This window comes from Anabrus simplex, chromosome 1 (assembly GCF_040414725.1).
Source record: "Anabrus simplex isolate iqAnaSimp1 chromosome 1, ASM4041472v1, whole genome shotgun sequence".
Lineage (NCBI taxonomy): Eukaryota > Metazoa > Arthropoda > Insecta > Orthoptera > Tettigoniidae > Anabrus > Anabrus simplex.
Genome location: NC_090265.1, coordinates 770,910,137 through 770,938,130, shown reverse-complemented (window position 1 = coordinate 770,938,130; position 27,994 = coordinate 770,910,137). Strand labels below are relative to the sequence as shown.

The following is a 27,994-nucleotide window of genomic DNA, read 5'->3' as shown; positions in this document are numbered from 1 at the left end:
GTGGTGTGGACATCCAAAGAATATATGATTAAGATCGGCAACTGTATCAGCTGAACATGAACAGAAGGGAGATTGTAGTACTTGGATTTTGTGCAGATGCTGAGGGAAACAACCATGATGAAACTTCATTCTTGCGATTGCTCTGATGAATTGACGCGAATAGGGACGCTGATGGTGCCAAAGAACGTTTGGAATATCTGGATGGATAGTGGCATAGTGTTTTCCGCGTTGTTGGAAGGTATCATGCCACTCGTTGTTCCACGCCGTCAATTGCCGTCGACGAAGCAAGGAGGTGTAATCCGATGCTGGAACTGTCGTGTAAGTCTGTTGGCCTTCAGTGGCAGCAGATCGCGCTGCTTTGTCTGCTAGCTCATTGCCTGGGATTCCTACATGGGCTTTTACCCACACAAATGAAACTTTCTTCCCCTGTGTCTCAAGTCGATGTACCTGTGCAATAATCTCGTGTACGAAAATCAAGGATGATGTCCGTGAGTTAATGGTTTGTAGACTCTGCAGTGCTGATCTAGAATCAGACAACACCACAATCAACCGCTCAGGAAGATTTGCAGCGTATTCGAGGGCCCCCAAAATATAGATGCTGTCGGAGGTAGCTTGAACTTACCACAACTGCCGGATTGAACATCGATATAGGCGCTACCCACTGTATTACAGTCCTTTGATCCATCTGTGTAGATGTGTCGGGCGTGTGGCCATTCTGCCAGATAACGTTTCAGGCTGACATCGTTACAGTTCACAGTGATCTCAAATGATGTTTCTAGTCGAATATCCAGTTTCTTAATAGTAGTTTCAAAAGAACAGTTAAAACTGGGATGGGTATCTGTAGTGCTTATAATACGCCTGCAACCACTGAGATTGGTAAATTCATCCACTAGGATCGGTTGACGTTTCTTTCTCCAGTAGCGTGAAGTCAGTACTAGGGTAGTCAGCTTGGATATCTTGTGAAGTATTGGAGACTCCCTGTATTGAAAAAGTTTGAAAATATATTTCCCCGCTAGATATTGCCTTCGTAGATGGAGAGGAGGTTCGAGTGTTTCAAGTAGCAGAGCATTTGTAGGTGTAGTCTGCATTGCTCCTATGCAGAGTCTAAGGGCCTTATACTGACATTTGTCTAGTTTAGTTAACAATGTTTTGGAAGCCGTAGCAAAGCATCCACTTCCATAATCCAGGAGAGGTCGAATCAAACTTCTGTACAGTTGCAGCGCAATTTTCGGGTCACAGCCCCACCAAGAGCCGCTAATGGCTCGTAAGATATTGACTGAAATATCACACTTACGGAGCACATGATGAATATGTGGAGACCATGTCAATTTGTGATCGATGAGAAGTCCTAGATAAGGCACCACCACCTTGTAGGGAAATAAGTAGTAACCCAGATGAATCGTGTCCAGTGGGGGTCTCGAATGTCGAGTGTAGATAGAGACTGCTGATTTTCCTGCAGATATCGTTAATCCATGGTTATGAAGCCAAGGAGTGAAAGTCCTCATGGCAACCGTCATCTGTTCTTGACACTTGTCCAAGGATTCAGCTTCTGTATAAATGGAAATATCATCAGCATACTGAAGAACTTGAATCTCAGGAGAAAATATAGATGTGAGGTCTGCTGTGTATATGTTAAAAAGCAACGGAGACAAGATAGACCCTTGTGGAAGACCTTGGGATGTCATTCGAGGACCAATTGTCGTGCCATTGTGAAACATGATGAGATGTCTATCTTGTAGAAGGCAACTGAGGTTCCCAATAAAGTCCTCTGGGAGATGTAGGAAGCGTAATTTGTCTTCTAAGACGGGAATAAGCACGCTGTCATACGCAGAAGACAGATCAGTGTACAATGCCACAACGTAATTGTTATTGCTCAGACCAAGTTGGATGTCTGTAATTAGATGTACAAGTGTATCTATTGTACCTTTCCCACGTCGAAAACCCATTTGTTGAGGTGGTAGCAGCTTGTGATGTTCTACCCACCATTCTAATCGATGCTTAATCATCCTTTCCATAGTCTTGTACAAGCAGGATATCAAGGACAGTGAGCGATAGGATGAAGACAGTCGTGGATTTTTCCCATTCTTCAATAATGGTACCAGACGAATAAGTTTAAATGACGGAGGATGCACTCTTTGAAACCACATCCTGTTCATCAGCTTAAGTAGTTTCTTATGTCCATCACTAGACATGTTGAGTAACATTGGGTAATGGATGTTATCTGGGCCTGGGGAAGTATTATTACTCGTTTTCAAGGCTTTAATAAGTTCTTTAAATTCAAATGGACGAAGTAGTGGATGGAAATTATCTTCATGGCCATTGCGTGGTAAATAACCTATATGAGCTGAAGGAGGGGCCATTTTTCTCAGGATGTCCTCTTTTATTGGTATCGTACATGTAGATGTAAACTGAGGGCAGTTCTGTGAGTTTCGGAAACGACGAATATTCCGCCACATCGTAGCAGGAGAGATAGATGAGTTGGGAGAAGTACAATATTGGTGCCAACCCTGACGCTTTTTAAGCTTGAATAAGCGTTTTGCTTTCGCTTGAGTTTGTTGTATGGTGAGGAAATTAGCTTCAGAAGCATCCTGTTTATAATGATGGAGTGCCACACGCCTGTCATGCAACGCAGGTTGACATTCGTTATCCCACCAGGGAGTTGGAGGTCGTTTGCTGTATGCATATGGTCTGTTTTGTGGAATTGTAAGGCAGGCTGCTCGATTAATGGAATCGCAGAATGTTTCGTAGTCTCTGACAATGTCATTCGTTTCGTAGTATTCTTCCAGGATGAGATCTATTGCCTCCTTGTAACTTGCCCAGTCAGCTTGTCGAATTTTCCAACGATATGTTGGGTAGATGGTATGAGGAATGGCTGATGTATTAGTCGATGTTAATAATATTGGAAAGTGGTCAGATCCTAGAGTGTCCTGTAGAACCTGCCAGGAGAAGTCGAGTGCTATTGAAGGAGATGCAAAAGTAACATCTACTGCCGAAGGAGCTTGATTAGGTCGTGAAATTCGGGTAGGGGACCCATCATTCAGTAGCACTAAGTTTTCTTCTTCAGCTACACCCATGAGTTGTATTCCATGTGAGTCAGTAGAAGAACTTCCCCAATTCAAGTGGTGTGAGTTGAAGTCTCCGAAGATAAGTACAGGCTGTGAAAGTTGGGAAAAGAGTCGACGCAGTTCGTGTATAGATACCAGTTGGTTAGGTGATCGGTATACGGAAACAATAGTTAACGGTGAACCCCTGTAGTTAACCTTGATGGCACATGTTTCCAATTTCGATCCTCGAAGATTAAGAGTTACTTGATCATAAATGATGTCCTTCTGGAGGAGAATTCCAACCCCTCCATAACCATCACCACGATCACTTCTTATAAAATTGTAGCCTGGAAGCTGAAAGGGGGTAGTATCCTTCAGCCAGTTCTCACTAACTACACACATTGAAACGGAGTAATCTCGCAGTAGAGTCTGAAGGCTAAGTTTATGCGCTCGTATTGAGTGACAGTTCCACTGTATTATTTTATTCAGTTGATGTGCGGTATCCATGGTTATTCTGATTTAAAAGTGATGAAATAACGTCACGTATATGAGAGGGATCAATTTCCGAGGAGGCCGTGTTTTTAAGCGTCAAAATAAACTGGACAATGTTTTCAAGCAGTGGAGTTGTAGGTAGAGCCTGTGGTGTTGTTTGAGGCTGTTGACTTGGTTGAACTTGTTGTGTAGGGTATATAGGTCCAGTGGAGTTGGCAGGAGAACGCTGTCCATTGTAGTATGTTTTCCACTGGTTGTGAACTGGAACTCTAGACTTTGGGGTGGAAGAACGTTTGGGTGTAAAACGAGAGGACACCTTAGAGGCACTAGGGAAAGAAGAGTTGGAAAGGTTATTGGTGGGAAGTGGCCCACGTGCAGGGAAAGGAAGGGGTGGAAATTCCTTGTGATGAGATGTACTTGCTGGAGGAGTGTTATTTTGCATCACAGTATTAGCATATGTGCTTGTAGATTCCATTTCGAGTGCTTGCTCAATGGTGATATTTAAATGGGCCATATTATATTTAATCCTACGCTGTCGTTCGTATTCTGGACAGGATCGATCATCTGCACGATGAGGGCCAGAGCAGTAAATACATTTAGGCGGATCTGGAGTAAGGCAATCTGCAGTGATGTGACTGTCGCCGCAGCATGCACAGCGTGCTTTGCTACGACACTTTATTTACGTGGCCGTATTTAAGACATTGGTAGCAAAGGGTTACATTCTGGACGTAAGGTTCTACACCACACCGAGTGTTAAATATATACACGTAAGGAGGTAAAGTGCGACCTTCAAATACAACACGCAACAGTTGCCGAGGCACTAGTACAGTCTGTCCGTCTCGTACAAGTTTACGGTGAAAGCGATGTACTTCTAATATTTTCTTATCTGACTGAATTTCTGAAAGTAATTCTTCCTCCGAGAAGGACGTATCTACTGCACGAATAAGACCTGTCTTCACCGTTAGATGCCTTGGTATGTAAAGACTGAGTGAGGGGGATTGTAACTGAGCAAGCCTGTTTGCACAGGTAGCGGAAGAAAGTTCTATTTGAACCCTATTACGTCCCTTTGTAGTAATGTTCATTATAGAAGTACGCATGTCTGGAATTAAGGCCCTAATACACTTTCCCACGGACATTGGATGTAACCGGCCGATATGTTTAGTTACCGCACCTGCCTCATCGGGTTTATGTTCAGCATAAACTATGAACGGACCTTCATCATCTAACTTATAGAGGTATGACTCATGCTGAGCGCTGCTTCGTACCTGTTGACTTGGAGCAAGCTGGCTAGCTGTATGCTGGGACGTATTCAACTGCACAGGCTGCACAGATGGGGCTGGCGGAATTGGGCAGCTAGTTCGATGATCATGAGAATTTTCACTGGCACTTATTGACACTGATAGCTTCTTCACACTTAGGCCCTCTTCATTCCAGTAATCAGGACGCTCGTCCGGGAGACCACGTTTACGTAGTGTAGATATTTGAGAAGGTATTTGGTCTACATCACTTAACGGACCGTCTGAATAGTACAAGTTTAATGCGGTACCTATAGCTGAGCTAAGTGAATTATGGTTAGATAGAGTACCTAGGCCACCGTCTGATGATTCCTCCATCCTCACTAAGTCCCGGGGACCCTCGTCCCCACTCACAGGTAACACTAATCCCTTATGTGCACGTGTCTATATAATACTATTATTCAATATAGTCACACAGTTCTGTAAACACGGGCACGAGGTGATAGCGAGCTCTAGAAAGCAAAGCGAGCACAGCACAACCGTGTCTAGATGTTAAGGATGTTGGAAAGTTATTTTCACAAGATTAGTTTGCGTAATTACTTAGTTTTGGTATTTATTTGAGGAGCTTGTTTTTCTTCCGACTATATTCAATATGGCAGCCAACAATGATCCGAAAATTTGTGTAACGTAACGCGACAAAATGGGAAATGGAAGTGTAACTATAGCAACCGTGCAGGTTGTGATGTAAGGTATGGATGGATGGTCAGACAATGTTACTTGGCAACCGTGCAGGCTGTGATGTAATATATGGAGGTATGGTCAAACAATGTTACTTAGCAACCGTACAGGCAGTGATGTAAGGTATGGATGTATGGTCAGACAATGTTACCTACCAACCGTGCAGGCTGCGATGTAAGGTATGGATGTATGGTCAGACAATGTTATTTAGCAACCGTACAGGCAGTGATGTGAGGTTTGGATGGATGGTCAGACAATGTTACCTAGCAACCGTGCAGGCTGTGATGTAAGGTATGGATGTATGGTCAGACAATGTTACCCAGCAACCGTGCAGGCTATGTCTTACGGCTGGTTACCATATGATATTAAGAGTCGTTGAATGATGGCCATAACCGGGATATACATTTATAATTATTTGATTTTTACAAACGAAAAAGTGTTTTTATTATTGAGAAAAAGGCATTTTTTAATGTGGTCTCATTTAATTGTATGTCTCCTCTATCAAAAGTGAAGTGAGATAGCCGGAGTCATGATAAAGAGGATAGTAAGCCAAGAATTATGGCCAAAAGGTCTACACTATTGCTGTTTGTTATGAGGCGCTGACATGGGCAAGACACTAAGTTATAACAAACAACGTTTACAGGAGAAGCAACAAAATGTTTTACAATGTAGGAAGCGAAATCAGTATAACATCAATATAAAAGTAAACTGTGTTTTGTAAACCAAAAATATCCACTGATCTGCATTTAGGGCAGTCGCACAGGCTGCGGATTCTCTATGAGTTGTTTACCAGATCTTTTCTTAAATAATTTCAAAGAATTTTGACATTTATAGAACATCTTCCTTGGTAAATTATTCCAATCCCTAATTCCTCTTCCTATAAACGAATACTTGCCCCAATCTGTCCTCTTGAATTTCAACTTTTTTTGTGATCTTTCCTACTTTTAAAATCACCTATGAAACTTATTGGTCTACTTATGTAATTCAGCGCCATCTCTCCACTGATAGCTCGGAACATACCGCTTAGTCGAGCAGCTCGTCTCCTATCTCCCAAGTCTTCTCAGCCCAAACTTTGCAACATTTTGGTAACACTACATTTCTTGTCGGAAATCACCCAGAAGAAATCGAGCTGCTTTTCTTTGGATTCTTTCCAGTTCTCTAATCAGGTAATCCTGGTGAGGGTCCCATACATTGGAACCATACTCTAGTTGGGGTCTCACCAGAGACACGCCCTCTCCTTTACATCTTTACTACACCCCTAAATACCCTCATAACCATGTGAAGAGATCTGCACTCTTTATTTACAATCCCGTTTATGTGAATACCCCAACGAAGATCTTTTCACCGAGTGAGTTGGTCGTGCGGTTAGGGGCGCGCAGCTCAACGTTGGCGCCGCTCGACCGGTCCAGTCTAGACCCTGTTACACGAGGTTTGCAGACTGCAGTACGAAAAGGTCTCATAAACACTCATTATTCACATATACCTCGTAATAAAGTCTGTCATCAGATGCACATCTCGGTGCAGCATGCAATTGTACTACAAAAAACTGTCATGAACAGGATTCTAGCTTTGTTAACTTCCTTATATCCCGAATCATTTCGTTGTTTCTTGCCATGGAGGAGAGATTCACTTTATGTATATACACACGAGGGCTGGAAAAAAGGTAGTGGAAACATAATACAAATATACGAAACCATTCTAAATAAGAGAGCCTCCATGACTCAGGCGGCAACACACCAGCCTCTTACCGTTCGGTTCCGGGGTTCAAATCCCGGTCACTCCATATGAGATTTGTGCTGGGCAAAGCGGAGGCACGACAGGTTTATCTCCGGGTTCCCCAGTTTTTCTTACCATTATTTATTCCAGAAACACTCTCCAATATAATTTTATTTCATCCTTCGGTCATTAATCTGTGCCCAGATGATTGCCGCTAGATGGAAGCTTCATTCATTCCAACCCCGACCCAGTCGAATGACTGGAAACAGGCTGGGACATTTTTCATTTCTAACCACCATTTCTAACCTGCGAATTGTTAGACCCGTACCAATAGCAATGCCACAACCGCTACCGTCTGAAGTATGGCGTCTCGATGGACAGGTTCCTGTAGTTTGGGGAACAGGCCTGATGACAGTCCTAAATGCAAATGAGAGGTTATTTGATTGATTGATTGATAGATTGATTTATTGATCGATTTATTTATTTATTTATTATTTTTTAAATTTATTTATTTATTTATTTATTTATTTATTTATTTATTTATTTATTTATTTATTTATTTATTTATTTATTTATTTATTTATTTATTTATTTATTTATTTATTTATTTATTTATTTATTTATTTATTTATTTATTTATTTATTTATTTATTTATTTATTTATTTATTTATTTATTTATTTATTTATTTATTTATTTATTTATTTATTTATTTATTTATTTATTTATTTATTTATTTATTTATTTATTTATTTATTTATTTATTTATTTATTTATTTATTTATTTATTTATTTATTTATTTATTTATTTATTTATTTATTTATTTATTTATTTATTTATTTATTTATTTATTTATTTATTTATTTATTTATTTATTTATTTATTTATTTATTTATTTATTTATTTATTTATTTATTTATTTATTTATTTATTTATTTATTTATTTATTTATTTATTTATTTATTTATTTATTTATTTATTTATTTATTTATTTATTTATTTATTTATTTATTTATTTATTTATTTATTTATTTATTTATTTATTTATTTATTTATTTATTTATTTATTTATTTATTTATTTATTTATTTATTTATTTATTTATTTATTTATTTATTTATTTATTTATTTATTTATTTATTTATTTATTTATTTATTTATTTATTTATTTATTTATTTATTTATTTATTTATTTATTTATTTATTTATTTATTTATTTATTTATTTATTTATTTATTTATTTATTTATTTATTTATTTATTTATTTATTTATTTATTTATTTATTTATTTATTTATTTATTTATTTATTTATTTATTTATTTATTTATTTATTTATTTATTTATTTATTTATTTATTTATTTATTTATTTATTTATTTATTTATTTATTTATTTATTTATTTATTTATTTATTTATTTATTTATTTATTTATTTATTTATTTATTTATTTATTTATTTATTTATTTATTTATTTATTTATTTATTTATTTATTTATTTATTTATTTATTTATTTATTTATTTATTTATTTATTTATTTATTTATCGTTACTTCAGATACAAATATATCACTGGTTATCTGTCTGCAATGCGTGGTGAAGACAACCAAAGATGTTGCAAGCACCTGGTCTAAATTGTTTTATTGAAATAGCGTATAGTGTATATTCCTGAGACTTGCCGTTGATATTGATATTTTATCTGAGACTACAGAAGATCTGGAGAAATTACTGAATGGTATGGACAGAGTCTTGGGTAACGAATACAAGATGAAAATATATATGTCCAAAATAAAAGTTATGGAATGCAGTCGCACGAAATCTGGTGATGCAGGGAATGGTAAATAAGGAAGTGAAGTCTTAAAGGTAGTAGATGAACAGTGTTACTTAGGTAATAGAATAACTAACGATGGCTGAAGTAAGAACATAAAACATAAAACGCACACTAGCACAGGCAGGATAGGTCTGTCTTAAGAAAAGAAGTTTGTTCACTTCGAGCATTGATATAGCCATTAGAAAGATGTTTGTCAAGACTTTTCCTCTGGAGCGTGGCATTCTATGGAAGTGAAACATGGACGAGGGGCCGATGATATAGATATAGATAGGCTGACTTCAGGTTATATGTCATGATTAATCTTGAACTCTCGAGATAACCATTTAAGTACTTCACTGGCATTTCCTGTACTTACCTGTATGAAGTCACATCCTCCCACATCGCGTATTTGAAATAAAAGTTAAGAAATGAACTTCATGTTGGGAGTGACTTAATATTGAAAATGCACAGCTGGTTGTACAAAAGAACATTCATTGGCAAAGTTGGGAACTAACTGAGGAAAAGTAATCGAATTACTCGTAACAAACAGTAATTTCTAACCGTTACTCAAAGTAAAGAATATAAGAAAGAAACTTCGCGATTAGGAATACGAAACATGTACCCCATCATGGCAGAGGTGTATGTATCACTTTCCTCGGAGTGGACGAAATCTAATAGTTGGATATCTTCTCAATGGACGAACACCATAAAAATGAACTGCAGTGCTGTCGCAGTTCGTAATGTTCCCGGCAGAAGCCTAGATGCCCGTTGCCGTGCAGCGAGATTGAAACCTTTCCTCATGTTCTTCGTTTCTGCCGCAAATGGGAGCAGGTATCCTAAACTAATATAAGAAGAATGGTAGCTGGCTGCTTTAGAAATACAAACCAGTTCGAAGTATATGAAGAACATCAAACTGAAGGTTCAATTAAATGAGCGGACATTGTAGTCATAGACAGGAAATCAATCCAAGACCGACTCCAATCCTGAGATCGTAATATTTAAAAAAACATGGCGGCTGATATTGGCTAACACGAAAATATCATGTATATATTAAATAAACGGCGGTAATTTAACATGTTAAATGTAACATCATAATGAGAATCACTTTTACACGTATGAAAGCACTTTGACAACAAGTACGCACCACATATAGTCAGGTAGAATATATTCTACTAGAAAAGAGACCAACAAGCTGATTATTTAGAAATTTCAATTCGTCAAATAACGTTTTCTCTTAGATTTCACTTCACTGAATAAGTGAAAATACATGATAAAACTGTTAAAATGACATTTCTAGCATCATTTTGAATGTTTCAAAATAAATTAAGGTGCGAAATTCCTCGATTTATTCGCTCTCATGAAAACTATGAAACATAATTTCTTGCCTTAGTTTTGAAGTTGTGGACAATTTCTTAAATTCAGCAACCAGTGAAAGGGAAGTACACCCGAAATAATAATTTTATTGGCTTTACATCCCACTAACTACATTTTTTACGGTTTTCGAAGACGTCAGAATGCGGGTATTTAGTCCTGCAGTAGTTCTTTTACGTGCTAGTAAATCTACCGACACGAGGATGACGTATTTGAGCACCTCCAAATACCCCCGGAATGAGCCAGGATCGAATCTGCCATCTTGGGGTCAGAAGGCCAGCGCCTTAACCGTCTGAGCCACTCAGCCCAAGTACACCCGAAATGATTATGTTAACCCAGTGAACGGCCCTGGTAATGTTAAAATAATGTTAACATATGGCATAACAGCACTTCACACAATTATTGTAACCTTAGTAATGAAACGTTCAGACACTAAAGATATAATAGGTTTTTACCCATTAAAGAACACATGACTAAACAATCACATGTGCGAGCTTCAGTTCGGCGCAGTCTGCTTGATAACAGATGAATCGGAAGGTGTTAGTAGAGTAAAACCCTACGTTACAAACCCAGCTAATCCCTTTAAGTCACTATTTCTTTTATGTAGCAGTATACAGATTGCTCCATCTGTCACACTTAAAAGTTTTGCTATACTCCAAGGTCGAGCCAAATATTTCCGCAGGTAAAGCGCAGATTATTGTAAAATACACTTGCATCTAAATCACTGTCCGGATCCATGGCAAAATGGTTAGCGTGCTGGCCTTTGTTCATAGGGGTCCCGGGTTCGATTCCCGGCAGGTTCGGGAATTTTAACCCTAATTGGTTAATTTCGCTGGCTCGGGGGCTGGGTGTATGTGTTGTCTTCATCATCATTTCATCCTCATCACGACGCGCAGGTCGTCTAAGGGAGTCTAGACAAAAGACCCATTCGGCGAGCCGAACTTGTACTCAGACACTCCCGGCACTAAAAGCCACACGCCATTTCATTTCATCTAAATCACTCGACACTTTGAAGCACATAGACACTGACGGAATAACACAATATTAATCATATTCTATCTAAATTAATATTTTTCGAGGAACACGAATAGTTTGGAAGTAGAGAAATGTCTTCCCTAACCTCAGACTTATTCTCAAAATGATGTATGCACGCTACAGTTCTGTCATGGACTTCAAAATAATCACGATGTATATTCCTAATCCATTTCTCTTAATGTTCTATTCCGTAGGAAACTTAAGAATAGTTGTATGAGAGGTTAGACTAAACCCTGGTCCACTTAGTGCACTCATGTTCTTTAATGGGTAAAAGCACGATCAAAACAAGCACATTCTCACATTAGTGCGTATAATTGCTGATCCTATGTGTCCACTGACTCATATAAATACACTCGCACACTTATATTCTACAAAGAAACTAACATTTATCGTCAACTTTCATAAAATTACACCGACTACATACGATAACAACAAACCAAAACAAACCCACAATCCCAACAATTCCGGCTACTCGATTCGCCATCTTTGAACGATTGAGAGTAACATTAAGGTCTGAGGATTGGAGTCGATCTTAATCTAACTAAGACCAACTACAATCATACATCAGACCGTAACCCAGAATAAGCATAGCGGACATCGGTGGGCGACATGAGAGGTTCAGGGAAATATATTATGCATATTTATTTCCAGTCACCTAAAGAAAACATCAGAACTCAAAATATGAACAATTATAGTCCAAAAGTAGCGTTATGGAGTAATTCTATTGTAAGTCTAATTGTAATTTTAGTGGGAACATAACGAAGGGAGAATTATTTTATCTACGCAGGTTGAAACAGACACATATATAAACATATTTCACGTATGAAACTCCGGCCAACAAATACGATAAATAGATGTCAACAAATAACATTATTAACCTTACATGACATACTATGCAACATTACCATTAACCGCAGACCATTATGGAAACATGCAAACAAATTCTCGAACAATATCAACTCTCCAATTTCCACCTGAGTTGTTGAGTTGGTACAGTGATATTTGTATGATGCACTTGACCACCTAAAGCACTAGTCACCTTAAAACTCACCGGAACTGAAAGCACATTATCCCCTTTTAATTTATAAAAAAGGAACGTTAATCCTCATTTTCACTCACGAGAAATGGGGTTAGGTTTGGTTAACGCACCTCCGTTGTAAAACACTGAAAAATATTAGTTACATCATTCTTGCACCACCATTTCAAATTATTTTAATCTCTCAATCATGACTTTTGGTCTCGATTTTCCGGATTTTTCCGGGTATGATTTACTTTCTTTGCATTAAAGTACGTTGCCTGATAGGGGAAAATGCTAGGATAGGCATCATTAGGTAACATCAAAAGTTTTGCGTGGCACCCAAACTGGATCGACACCTTCTATGGGTATAATATCTTCTCTAACAATAAATTTGGTACCGGTATCAAAATGATTAATGCACACATCACTATTAGGGTTATCATTTGTTCGAACTTTTCCCTATAAATGTACTTAAACCATTTCTGCCTTACTACTAGGTTTTATGGAAACCTCTATAAGTCCCCTATAATTGGACTTATATCCAGGCACATAGCACATTAAACTATAAACATAACGCACAGGTAACTGAAAATATAAAGAAGATACTTTCACACTAGAACACGAGAATAAACAATAACAAAATCACCACAGACATTGTTCGAATAAATTATTTCTTTAAGAGCAAACAGTTTCTTTCGGCATTAAAAGAGGCTCTGTAGCCCTTTAAGAATATATATAAATGTAATTTACGATTAATAATATTCAAATTTCCGTAAATATTTGGTATAAACACGGCTTACACAAATCCAATTAAACACATGCTAGCACTCCAATTGCCGCCATTATGGACATTTTCGATAGGTTGGTTAAGGTCAAATACAGTAGAGACAATACGCGGCACTTACGTATTTAGCCTTGTTAAAATGGGAGACAATTCGACGGTGGCGCTCCTAGTGACGGCCCGAAAAGTCGCGCTAAATTCAAATATCAATGGAAATGCACATACGAAAATGGATAAATAAATTACGTCTATAAAGAAAGTATTATTGAGATATTAACTTCGAAGTTGCTAAAGCAATTCTGGATAAATGAATGAAGAATTATTTAAAAGGTTATTATTTAAAGACTGAAATTACACATAAACAAGATGTGAAATGGACTGATGTGAAATGGCTTGATCTTTCATTTATGCATTACTTTTTTTGCTTTAGCATTCCTGCCTGAACTTTTCGGTTAGATTGGTCTTTTTTCTCATTTAAAAAAACATTGTATCATCACATTAAGACACTTGTCAATAAAAATATCGGCACATTTCTTACACACATGATGCAATGAGGTAAGTAGGTAAGGGTTATTCTGCCCGAAGGCAGGTCCGAACCTCCGCAGAGGTGTTCCTGAGCCGGAGTTTACGTGCGGTAGGGTGGCCAGTTCCTTTCCGCTCCTCCATTCCCTTACCCCCCACCAACAGCGCGTGGCAACCCATCCAACTCCTGACCACGCCCAATGTTGCTTAACTTCGGAGATCTCACGGGATCCGGTGTTTCAACACGGCTACGGCCGTTGGCTGATGCAATGAAATAACATTTAAAAGCTGGACAATTTTCCTCTTAACATGAAGCCTACTAACAGAAAGAAAATCTATAAAATCCCGGCTTTTATCTGAGAAGAGGGATAAAAGGAAACAAAGTATGAAAATATTGTCGATAGTGATGCTTTGAGGAATATTTACGTACAATTAGAGTAAAAATGTAACATACCCTTGGCTGTATAGTCGAGGATTTCTAAAGTCGCTGGCCTGGAAATGATCTGAACAGATCTCATAATTCTTATATAAGCGTAACGTCCCTTCTTTCTTGTATACCTTATCCAAATCACTTCTGTGACATTTCAAAACCCACAGATCACACCTACAACAACACATTGGTATTGAAGGTTAACTGCTGCATTATACAAAAAAATGTGTATTATATTTTAAGCCAGTTAAAATATGGGTCGAGCAGGTCAGAAAATCATGAAGTACTATAAAATTCTCTTTGTCACTGGAAGAATATATATATAAACACAATATTAGTTACATTTTCTTGTCACGAGAAGCGAAAGAAAGACCGCGCATTCTTCTCTACTTCATAGTTACTGCAGCCGAACACAGCACATACCTTTCCCCTCATATTGAGAGGAGATATCAAGGAATGACACACGCTTCTATTTAATTATGTCAACTCACTGAAAACGCATAAATAACACCAAAAACTTCACACGCAAATACACGTGCTCTTATGACAGAATCAGTAGTTCTCAGGTCTACCCGCTAGAGAGAGATCTAATAGCTGTCCCTCGATATCTCGCTGAGTGTCGCGTATTGTCTCTACTGTATTTGTTAAGGTCTGAAGTATTGTATGTCTTGATCTAACAAAGGCGTCATTATCGATCCAACCGTCGGATTTGTGCAAGATGAAAAGCAGTCTAAGAGTTTGACATAGGAAAGGCATTAAGAGTATTGCTTTCGTCGCCTGGGACACAAGTATAAAATCAAGAACTGGGAAGTTTAGGGTGACCAGATGTCCGTTATTTTGCGGGATTGTCCCTTATTTCTCTGAAGTGGCCCGTTGTCCCAGAAAAAAGTATACAGGACGCATCATTTTCCCGTTTTTCGTGAACTGTTCCATATATCTTAAAATAACTTGTTTAAACTTTATTTATCACTGAACTCCGATGCATATTTCTCATTGTGTAAAGTAATTACAGTTTGTTTGGTTAACACCAAATGTAACAAACGAGTGAGGTGGGCATATATAAAATGTAAAAATGGCAACTAATAATCCTGCAAAGTAAACATTGTTTTTCTTTGCAACACTCAATGATTTTGTTATGCACCCTGTCTGAAGGGAAAATGGAAATTAGGAGGACCAAAGGAATGCCTAGAGTGCAGTTTATACACGGCATTAAAGGCAAGCACACCTATTGCCACTTGAAGCTGCTGGCCAAAAGAATGGAAACGCTTGGAGGACATGCATGTGACCCTCCAACCTTAAGGTTCAGGAGAATAATAATTAGTACCGTATTGGTTTTCTATAAATAAATGGTACTCTTTGTGAGGTCTGTGACTTCTGTTAGGAAATTCTCATTTTAAATAAAGCATAATAATCAACAACAGTCGAAGCGTCCCGTACTTTCATGTTTGTAATCCGGTGTGTTTTTTGGTGCGCGCGGAACACTCACAAAGTTCGCTGTGATTATTTTCAAACTGTTTCGACTCCCTACTAATGTTCTACAAGAAATCTCGACTGCGATTTTGAGTGATTCACTCCAAATAGTACAAAATCATCCGCATAACTTAAAATTAATAAATATTGCAACATTGTAAACAATTCCAATGAAAATTCATTAAATGTACTTTCTTATTGTCCTGTAAGCTGAACCTATGTAGTTTCTTAGTATTGGGGCAGCTATCCTTAGTGGATTTTCTCTTTCACAATCTAATCCTTGAAGTAAAACTGTAATCGTTACGTTCTATGTTCCATCTCTTTACCTCGTCATTTACGGGTATTAGATATATTAATTTATCCAATTCCTTGTTAGAGCGAATTCAACTAATAAAAGGAGTTAGCTTGTCACGGTATCATCGATCGTAATGTATTATTGCAACTCAAACGACTTTTACCTTCCCAGCGCATATGAATTTATTATTATTCTTCTCGTGTCAGAAACATCTAGAATACACAGTTAGAATTATACACAAGTAACAGTACACACATTTAGACTTTGCTACATCAAGTGCATTCTGTGTGCCGTGAAAAAGTTCATCTCCTGTGGAGGAGGATGCGCACAGCGGATACTGAAGCATGTGCTTCTGAGTATGTCACCGGCCAACAGCTGCATGCCTCTAACCGCCAAGCCAACTCGCCCGGTATGATAATATACATAATTCATTTTAAGACGTTGTAACTTTAAGTTGCTGCTAAAATTGGCCACATCGTCGCCATAAGACCTATCTGTGTCGGCGCGACGTAAAGCCCCTAGCAAGAAAATTGGCTACGTTTGTGTGTAAAGTGGCAAACATTTTGGAAGATCTGGATGAGTGTCATAAGTTATTTTATCAATTTGTTTACGACATCTTACGGATAGTTACCTTCGATATTTCAGCATCATCTAGTGAACTATTTTTTTCTACTTTGAGAAGGTTAGAAACCTACTTAAGAAGTACAGTGCCAAATGATCAGTTGAACGGTTTGGATCTTTTGTCAGTTCATCGAGATATAGCCTACGAGTCAACCCACTGTGCTAGATATATATAGACTATAACTTATATGTCCGCCTCTGTGGTGTAGTGGTTAGTGTAATTAGCTATCACCCCCGGAGGCCCGGGTTCGATTCCCGCTTCCGTCACGAAATTTCAAAAGTGGTACGAGTACTGGAACGGGGTCAACTCAGCCTCGAGAGGTCAGCTGAGTAGAGGGGGTTCGATTCCCACCTCAGCCACCCTTGAAGTGGTTTTCCGTGGTTTCCCGCTTCTTCTACAGGCAAATACTGAGATGGTAATTAACTTAAAGCCACGCTCACTTTCGTCCCTCTTCCTTGCCTATCCCTTCCAATCTTCCTGTCTCCTAAAAGGCCGCTGTTCTGGTCATCCTCCCAGATGTATCCCCGACCCAAAGTCTCACGCCCCAGGACACTGCCCTTGAGGCGGTAGAGGTGGGATCCCTCGCTGAGTCCCGGAGGAAACCAACACTGGAGGCTAACCGGATTAAATAATAAAATAATAATAATTACAATACTAGCAAGATACCCGCGCTTCGCTAAGGCTTTAATATGAAAGTTATTATTCAAAGTTTTACATTATGGAGAGTCCACTGTCAGCTGAGCCTGTAAAATTCGCCCTCAGTTCGTACGTCAAACGGTTTTGGAGGAATATTTATTTATTTTATAATCTACCACTTACTTGAACCCCGTACGGAATAATTTGAATGTTTTAAACCATATCTAACATCTATTATGTTTCGAAAGAACGGATATTGTGTTTTTGAGAATCAGCTTCCATCTAAATCTCTTAGGGGAGATATATTTTGAAATATACGGTATTTTACACCTAGGACATAAAAGAAGACCCTCCTCGTAAAATTACGCCAAACGGTTTTTGAGGGATGAATAATTTACTTTACAGAAATAACCTCATTTGACACTTTAGCAGTGGAACGTTTAAAAATATTTCCTACTTCACACCTAGGATTTAAAATATATATCGCTATTTGGAATTTTGTCTTTGTACGTTAAACCGCTTCGGAGGAAGGAATTAATAGATTTGTTTTCGGATCTTAACCCCATTTAACTCTCTGTTTCAAACCCTCTGTTACTTGACATTTTAATATAGTCATTCGACGGTTTCTTATAAACGTACGGTATATTTTTGTCATCATTCCTCATCCCCCAGTCAAAACTTCTTAGAGGTGTATTTTTTAAGTCCACTTCTTATTTGTATCCTCATAAAAAGAATTCAATTCCTTTTATACCCCGCTTAAATTGATTCCCACCCCCGGCCCCCCAAAATGCGTGTTTCTTTATTTTTAAAGGAGATTCCAAATACCAGTTTTCACGTCCGTAACATCCTCCGTTTTAATTATATAAGTATCTTCATACAAAAAATTAAACTCATTTTTCAATGCATTTACCACCCTTAATTGGATTTTCCAAAAAGGAAAGAATGCGTGTTTCTTTATTTTTAAAGAGGATTCCAAATACAAATGTTCTTGTCTGTAACATCTTCAGCTCTTGAGATATAAGTATCCTCATGAAAATAATTCAACCCCTTTTCAGTCCTTTTTACACCCTCCTTTAAGTAGAGTTCACGAAAACAAAAAATACGTGTTTATTTTTAAAGGAGATTCCAAATCCCAATTTTCAGGTCTTTAATATCTTCAGATCTTGAGATACTAGTATAATAAAAATAATTCAACCCCTCTTTTAGTCCTTTTTAAAACCCCTCTTCCCCCGCCCTCAAATGATTTTTCCGAAAATCAAAAGTATGTGAAACTGTATATTTAAAAGAGACTAAAAATACCAATTTTCACGTCTGTAACATATTACGTTTTTGAGATATACTCATTTTAAAAATTCACCCCCATTGTCAGTCCTGTTCAACAACTCCCCCCCGCCCTTAAGTAGGTATTCCAAAAACAATACGTGTTTCTTTATTTTAAAGGAGATTCCAAACAAAACGTTTCATGACTGAAACATCCTCAGTTTTTGAGATGTAAGTATCCTCAAAAAGGTATTCAACCACTTTCTCACCTTTTTCTGCCCCTGAAGAGGATTTTTCCGAATACAAAGAAGTGTGTGTTTCCTTATTTTGAAAGGAGATTCCAAATACCAATTTTCACGTCTTTAACATTATAAGTATTTGATGTATAAGTATCCCCCTATAAAGAATTCAAATAAGTTCTCATTTCTTCACCTACCCCACTCCCTTAAGTGGATTTTCCAAAAACAAAAAGATACGGTACGTGTTTATTTTTAAAGGAGATTCCAAATACTAAATTTCATGTCTGTAACATCTTCAATTTTTGAGATATAAGTATCCACATAAAAAGAATTCAACCCTTTTTTCAGTCCTTCCCCCCCCTCCCCGCCCACTGAAGTGTTTTGTAAACAAACAAATACGTGTTACTTTTATTTTTAACAGATTAAGAATATCAATTTTCACGTCTGTAACGTGTTAAGTTTTTGATACATACTGTACATATGCTCATTTTAAAATTGACCCCCTTTAACACTTCTCCTTACATGGATTTTCTTAAAACAAATTATGGGTGTTACTTTACTTTTATAGGAGATTCCAAATACCAGTTTTCACGTTTGTTACATGTTACGTTTTTGAGATATACTTATTTTTAAAATTCACCCCCCTTGTCACTCCTCTTCACCACCCCTTAAGTAGATTTTCCAAAAAAAAAAAAAATTATTTTTAAAGAAGATCCCAAATACCAATTTCCATGTCTGTAACATCTTTAGTTTTTGAGTTATAAGCATCCACATAAAAATAATTCAAGCCCTTTTTCTCCTCCCACCCCCCACTGAAGTGGTTTATTTTTTCGAAAACAAACAAATACGTGTTACTTTTATTTTTAAAAGATAAAAAAATACCAATTTTCATGACGATAACATCTTCAGTTTTTGAGATATAAGTATCCACTTAAAAGGTATTCAACTCCTTTTTCATCTTTTTTTCACCCCCCTTAACAGGATTTTCCGAAAACAAAAAAATCGTGTTACTTTATTTTTAAAGGAGATTCCAAATACCAATGTTCATGTCTTTAAACTCTTCCGTTTTCGAGATACAGATACGCACCTTTTAACATTTCACCCCCTTTTCATCCCCTTAGCGACGGAATATCCAATAATCCTTCCGTAATGAGAACCTTCATTGTAATACGAATGTATCCCCAAAATTTCATTTCTTTATATTCAGTAGTTTGGGCTCGGCGATGATGTCAGTCAGTCAGTCAGTCAGTCAGTCAGTCAGTCAGTCAGTCAGTCAGTCAGGACAAGTTATTTTACATATTTAGATAACCTAATTAAGGATAGGCTAACAGCCGCCTTTCTTTGATCGTATAAGAGTGATTTTTAATCCATTAAGGTTTCTTCTTAATTTATAAATTAATTATTAGAACGTTATTATGTTCGTTAAATATGTTAACTCTGTCACAGTTTACAGTTTTCTTAAGGTGTGTCTCGTGTAACACAATAAATTAGCCAGACAATGTATGAGACATCCACCATGACATATCCCGAAATCATTTTCTGTGTACGCCCCTGTCGTTGTATCAAATCCGTTCAGTTCAGGATATAATATACGCATCCAGGCCCTGACCATATAAATAGCTCTGAATGTAATTTATCGCTTAGAAGTAAGTAACTTATAGACGAAATAATGTAATTACAAACTGGTTTACATCTGCAGAGCTTGGAAAATACGCCTATAATGTTGTTTCTCAGTAATTTCAGACTCGCAAGCCCGTAATGGATAATTGAAGGTAAGCACGAGATTTCAAATGTTGCCCATTTTATGTTCATTTTCTATCTCTTTCCACCATGAAGACATATTAAGCTGATTGATTCTAAAACAAGTGTGTGTTATTAGCTCCGGGGGGTTAATGATAGTCGAATGACATAGTCATTAACTTTTCGCTAAAGCGGCCGCAGCTTGTCCCTGTCGTTCGAGGAGCGCCCATAGCTATCAATAGTCAGGTAAAACTTGCTAGCTTGAGGAACAAGTTTTAACAGCACAAGGCGATCTGCTAATGGAGCGGAAGTGATGCCCAGCAGATGCGGTGAAGTTGCAGGTGGTAGAACGAAGCGTGAAGTGGTTCCATCAATACCAGACGAGTAACACCCACGAAGCTCTCTTCCCTCACAGTCAAAATCTTTAGCATTTTACTCCTGTTGCTGATTAGCTTACACTGCTCTGTCTGGACAGTAGGACGATGTATCTTTTGAAACCGTTACTTTGTGAGAACATTGCTAGTGGGACAGTGTCCTTTATTTTGAGATGAGTATTATTACTGTGAGATAATCAAGCAGATCGCTCTGAAACTCTGCCCCCCTTTAAGTGACCTTCAACTTTTGAAGTACCGAAGTTATGTGTATACTCGAATTTAAGTCCAGAATCAATTATTCTTTTTAGCAAAATGCATGACTCACATAAGATGAACAATAACACATAACATATTTAGGATAAGATAATAAAAGATCAATGCTCGAACAGATAAAACGCGAGAAAATGAAATGAAATCTCTACTCACCATCTAGAAGAGCAGACCGACAACACTGGTAACCGGAACTAGAGTCTAACGCGCTCTATCTGAGCGATCGGCTGCCTATGATTGGCTATTGCGTTGCTAATAAATTCAATTTCTCCAAAGGAAGGATAAAAATCCTAGAAGGGGAATACACCACTCATTTCTGACTCAACTATCGGCATTGTCATCGCCTGTTGAGGTTTCAATCTCCTGGCTATTTCATCCACCACGTAAACTGGGTACTACGGCTTTTTATTTCACAAGGTGCACGAGTTCCCTCCTTTCTTTATGTTAACGCGAACCGAAATATTGTGCTCCTTCAACCACTCAATTAATTCGTTATTTCTAGCCGCTAGTGTTGGTTCTTTGTCAAGAATGACGGAGTGAACTGACAAAGACCGCGGAAAGAACGAGCACAATACAATACACAGCTGATAGCACGTAGTTACAGAAAACAACAGACCGACAACACTGGTAACCGGAACTAGGGACTACCGCGCTCTATCTGAGCGATCGGCTGCCTATGATTGGCTGTTGATTAATTCACTTAGCCTCCACTAAAAGGCAGCGCACAAATGTCAGTCGAAACTCATAAGAACTTAACTATAGGGCTGTATGTCAAGTACGCTCCAAAGAAGCAAATTCCAGTTTCTTCACTTTCCTTGAGGATTTAAAACTTAAATTACCTATAATATACTCCAGCATATATTTCAATTTTTGATTTGCAAGTTCATCCCCTCTTTTTCCGTACACGCACGGACGTTAAGAAGGCTAGATACAACCTTGGACAAGACCTCGCCTTAGGGAACCCCTCTACTTCACAGACAGACCAAAGCAGAACCCTCCCCGACAGCACCTGATACCGTCACCACACAGTGATTCCCCTGTTCCATGTTTTCCTTTAAGTTATATGGTAAATGCTTGATTTCAAATTTGCTGTAATTTAATTTTTGGTTCAAAATAAAACACCAAATTAATTATAAGATATTTCATTAACAGATAATCTGAGAGTGCCCAATCAATCAATCAATCAATCAATCAATCAATCAATCAATCAATCAGTCAATCAATCATCTGCATTCTGGGCAGTCGCCCAGGTGGCAGATTCCCTATCCGTTGTTCACCTAGTGTTTCCTTAGCGTAAATAATTGCAAAGAATTTAGAAATGTATTGAACATCTCCCTTAGTAAATTATTCCATTCCTTAACTCCTCTTCCCATAAACGAATGTTTAACACAATTTGTCGTCTTGAATTCCAACTTTATCTTCATATCAGGTTTCGTTTAGGCCTAGTGCCTATATTCTTTCACACGTATCATAATCGCTGCAAATCAAATCAAATGATACCGGGATATTTATATGTGGCGCCTGAATCAACAGACTGTTGCTTTAGAATAGGATATTTAATTATGATAAATTTTGCAAATATTGGGAATAACAGATTTTACTCAATCTTGAGAATTATTGCAGAATAGAATAGTCTGATTGAAGGCGAGCTCAACCAATACTGATCTGCATTTAGGGCAGTCGCGCAAGTGGCAGATTCTCTATCTGTTAGCGAGTTATACATACACACGTTCTACAACCACTCAGTCTATTGATAAAATTTAATAGAAATTAAAACGGAGAAATCCTGAACCAAAACATAACTTTATAGGCTTTTTCGACTGAAAAAATGTTTACAATATTCTCAAAAGACAGCTTTGAGGCTAGCTTGTACGCTATGGATATGACGTTCAGGTTGGATAATCGTTGTTGTCCCGTTAGGTTATTGAGGTACCGTATTTACTTTATTATATTTAGTTTGCTAAAACTCCTTTCATTTAAGACTGGTATTGTTCCTTGTATATTCACGGCTGAAGACCTGATGGTGTAGCCATTTTCATATTAGGGCTTAAATCCAAGGCATGGCACTTAAAACTCTTCACTTATATCGCCAGCTCGTCCCTGTCAAAATCCTCTTTTTATATATTTGGTAGTGATGGCAAGTGCCTGGTTTTTCAATAATTCTCCATTAATTTCTTAAACCAAATAAAGTGTTCAAGTTTTAATGGCTTCAAACCATTGCCTCAGTTTATTTACAATCCGATATATTATTTGTATAATCAATAAACTGAACTTTTTTTTAACGAATATTGAATTTTCATTGAATTGGCCCACAACGGGCTATTTGCGCGCACTCTACAGTTGTCACAGCAGTAGTGCTAGACCTGTAGCTTAGATCCTTCCCAATAGGACAAATATGACCTAGGCCACCATAGCACAACTGGTAATAATAATAATAATAATAATAATAATAATAATAATAATAACAACATTACCTGGCGAGTCGGCCGTGAGGTTAGGGGGCGCGCAGCTGTGAATTTGCATCCGGGAGACAGTGGGTTCGAATCCCACTGTCGGCAGCCACGAAGATGGTTTACCGTGCTTTCCCATTTTCACACCAGGAAAATGCTGGGGCTATACCTTAATTAAGGCTACGGCCGCTTCCTTCCCACTCCTAGGCCTTTCCTGTCCCATCGTCACCATAAGACCTATCAGTGTCGGTGCTACACAAAGCAAGTTCTAAAAACAGTTTATAATAATAATAATAATAATAATAATAATAATAATAATAATAATAATAATAATAATAATGCCAGGATGGGTAGCTCAGGCGGTTGAGGCGCTGGTCTTCTGACCCCAACTTCGCAGGTTCAAGGTGCTCAAATACGTCAGCCTTGTGTCGATAGATTTACTGGCACGTAAAAGAACTCCTGTAGGGCTGAATTCCGACACCTCGGCGTCTCCGAAAACCGTAAAAGTAGTTAGTGGGATTTAAAGCCAAGCTCGATAGCTGCAGTCGCTTAAGTGCCGCCAGTATCCAGTATTCGGGAGATAGTGGGTTCGAACCCCACTGTAGGTAGCACTGAAGATGGTTTTCCATGGTTTCCCATTTCCACACCAGGCAAATGCTGGGCTGTACCTTAAGTCCACGGCCGCTTCCTTCCTACTCCTAGCCCCTTCCTGCCCCATCATCGTCATAGACCTATCTGTGTCGGTGCGAGGTAAAGCAACTTGTATAATAATAATAATAATAATAATAATAATAATAATAATAATAATAATAATAATAATAATAATGGCGTGTGATCTCCGAAGAGTCCTGCTGCTGATCTTTCGAGTTGAAGCCCGATAGGCGACCTGGTAAGGGCATCCAACCTGAAATCGGAGGTTGTGGGTTCGGATCCTATTGGTGTTCGGTTGGCTATTTTTGTTCAGTACATAACATCTCATCGATACATACTGTATGTACTTAACACGACCTAATACATTCAAAGTTTATTTGGAATGAACTTGTATTTTCCTTCTGCGAATTTATAGCTGTCATCTTCACCCTTGTCCTTCTCATCAAACATCCGCTTCTACTTCTTCCTTCACCGTATTTCTTTAAAATGCCTAACTGACAATAACGGACCATTTATATCGGTATTAACTAGATTAAGCTTTCTCCCTATTTCTTTAACTTCTTTAACTTCTCTCATTGCATCATTTGAACTGTTTGCACTTTATAATTTCAATTCTGAGATCAGAAAATGAATCCAATTTTTATTTTAAGATAAATATGTCTTATGGCGGGGGTCATCTGAAAATTTGCTTCACGAAATTAGCGATACAGAATGTGTGACGCGATGTTACCTAGCAACTGGGCAAGGTGTGATGTAAAGTAATGATGGATGGCCATGAGTAAATATGCTCAATGTGATATTGTGAAGTATTGGCGGAAACATACAGAGGTCTCATCTCTTCAATCAATCAATCAATCAATCAATCAATCAATCAATCAATCAATCAATCAATCAATCAATCAATCAATCAATCAATCAATCAATCAATCAATCAATCAATCAATCAATCAATCAATCAATCAATACTCCCGAGAAGCAATTATTTCAAAGTAGTCTCATAGGCCCTCAGTAAGTTACCTCCTTTCGATGCACTCCGTCCTACACTTGTCGACTCCAAATTTCATACACGTGTCTTTCGAAAGCGATTCGTTAGATGCAAAGAAATGAATCATTATCAATTTGAGTTTCATTTATTGAAAGACATTTTTATGATCATTTGATTTTTCCCAAAGGGAAATTTGACACCATCTTTTCTCTAAACTCTCTTCCGAAAGAGCCAGTCAGATTTTCTCACTAGCCATTAAAAAATCAGCGAAACTTTCCTATATCTCAGAGCCATTTTTAGTGATCTTCACATAACGACGAGCTTTAGACATTTGTTTTGACTGGCCTGTATCGGGAGTGCAGTCAAACATAATGCAATAGTATTTTGAAGCTTTGACGTCATTAACTATTATGTTCCGTTATTTTTTCCAGCGATGATTCCTAAAACTTCATTCTGAATATAAGGAGAACAGTAGCTGACTTGTCCCTTCTTATGGCGAGAAATGTGCTCTCCTAGTTGGGGATGATAATGAGATACCAGTAGTGGCGAAGCGTAATACTTTTTTGCAGGGCTTTTTAATGGAACTCGAAAGTAACAAACGTGCTCTTTCCTCAAAAATCGCTTCTTCTCGAAGTTGGAACCTCTTTTTCCCCCTCAAGAGGCATACCCGGTTACTCATATTAGGTATGAAATACACTGCCTGACAAAAAAGTTAAGCACCCAGAAAGAGTGGTCGAAAGTGAATGAAACACGTATTATAAAAGATCGTGTGGCTTTATTGAAATGATTACAATATGGAATGAAAGGGGCAAGGCCGTTGGTAGTTACAAGTGGAATGTTGGCGCCAGATCAGTAGGGTGTCGCCCCCCACCCACCAACCCACCCACCCCCGACGGCATGCCCTTATGCTGTTCGAAATTATATCAGACAGCCTTTGGGTCCTCTCCTGAGGCAAGTTCATCCGCTGTTGTTGCAGCTGTCCCTCCAGATCCCGCAGGTTGGTACTGGGACGGTGTTCCCTTCCAATGTCCTCCCAAGCCGGGCTGAGTGGCTCAGACAGTTAAGGCGCTGGTCTTCTTGCCTCCAACTTGGCAGATTCGATCCAGGCTCAGTCCGGTGGTATTTGAAGGTGCTCAAATACGTCAGCCTCGAGTCGGTAGATTTACTGGCACGTCAAAGAACTCCTGCTGGACAAAATTCCGGCACCTCGGCGTTTCCGAAAACCGAAAAAGTAGTTACTGGGACGTAAAACAAATAACATTATTAGATTATAAATGTCCTACCACACGTGTTCAATGATGGAGAGGTCCGGGGATATTGCTGGCCACGGGAGGACCTCAACATGCTGTAGGCAGTCCATAGTCACACGTGCTGTGTGTGTACGTGCATTATCTTGTTGGAAGACTGTCAGGGTGATGTGCCATAAGGGGCAGGACGTGCGGACGCAGAATGTCTGTGACGTATCGCTGTGCCGTCAAAGTCTGCCGAAGCACTATTAGAGGTGGCCTGAAACGCATTTCCTATGACTTACCACACCATGATGCCAGGGATTACGCCTGTGTTTTTTTCCGAAATATGGGCAGGATCTGCCCTCTGCCCTCGACGCCGCCAAACCCTCACACGATGGGCATCGGAGGTTATGGAGAAGCGGGATTCTCATCACTGAACATGATGCGACTCCAGTCGTCCTCTGCCCATGCCTCCCGGGCAAGGCAGCACTCCAAACACAGGCGTTGGTGTTCTGGTGTCAATGGCAACCTACTGTACGCATGGGGCGGTAGGACACCAATCCAGCGGATGCGAGTCGTCGAGACACTGTGCGGGAACTCACAGGATGTTGTAGAATCTCCAGTACATATTCGCGGATAGCGGGTGACGAAGTTATGGGATCCCGCAATGCTTGGCGCACCATACAACGGTCCTCCCTCGGGGTAGTGTTCCTTGGTCGACTATTAGACTATTAGAACCTGCACAACGTGATTGGGTGTTCTCGTGTGCCCATTGAGTCCAACATCGGGCCACTGACATCTGAATGGCCCCCATGCCTGGCAATTGCACTATACGACCAAGTAGCCTCGTGCAGTCCTACAATGCGGCCTCTGTCAGTTTGTGGACAGGCTCTCTAAGGGTGCGTCCAGACAGGATCCGTTCCACTGCGTGCAACACGTCATGATGCGTTTTATACGACAGCGTCTTATCAGTCTTATACGGCGTGGCCACACAGGATCAGTCATCCGTTTTGTCAGTGTTCACCATGCCACTGGGAAGGATAGGACGGAGGTTATTCCTCTGTGAAAATGTTGCACTGAAATTAAGTTTGTGTGAAGAGAGAAGTTGGTGTCATGAAATAAATATTGATAGACGAAGTTATGGCGAATACCATACATTATTTCCGAAACTTTTGAAGCACGATGAAAAATTTGCTGAGTACTTCAGGATGTCGAAATACTGCTTTCACATTATTCATGAGAGTATTCGAGACAGACTGTCAAAAGTGAAATTAAATTACCGTGATCCAATTTCTACGGAGGAAAGGCTAGTAGTTACATTAAGGTAAGACTTTTCTTTAGAGTTTCACTATCATTGACATTTTATTTTTAAAAATTAAGTACAGATAGATACAAAATAATGGCAATTCACTGTGAGTTATTCATTATTAATAAAAGAGAACTGTGCCTGGTAGTCACCCGGACTAGTGTCAGTCTGTTCACTCCATGTTGATACTGTTGTACATGGCGACGTGGAGTATTGTTGTTGATTTAATCCGTCAGCAACTGTCCCACCGGTAATTTCCTTGTACAGCATCTCTTGAA

At 38.5% G+C, this 27,994-nt stretch overlaps 1 protein-coding gene across 3 annotated transcripts in view; it reads left to right on the top strand.

Annotated features, from left to right (window-relative positions):
- Gdap2 (ganglioside induced differentiation associated protein 2) overlaps positions 1-27,994 on the top strand; it is a 1,140,014-nt gene that overhangs the window by 818,423 nt on the left and 293,597 nt on the right. The gene's annotated exons all lie outside the window — the stretch shown is intronic.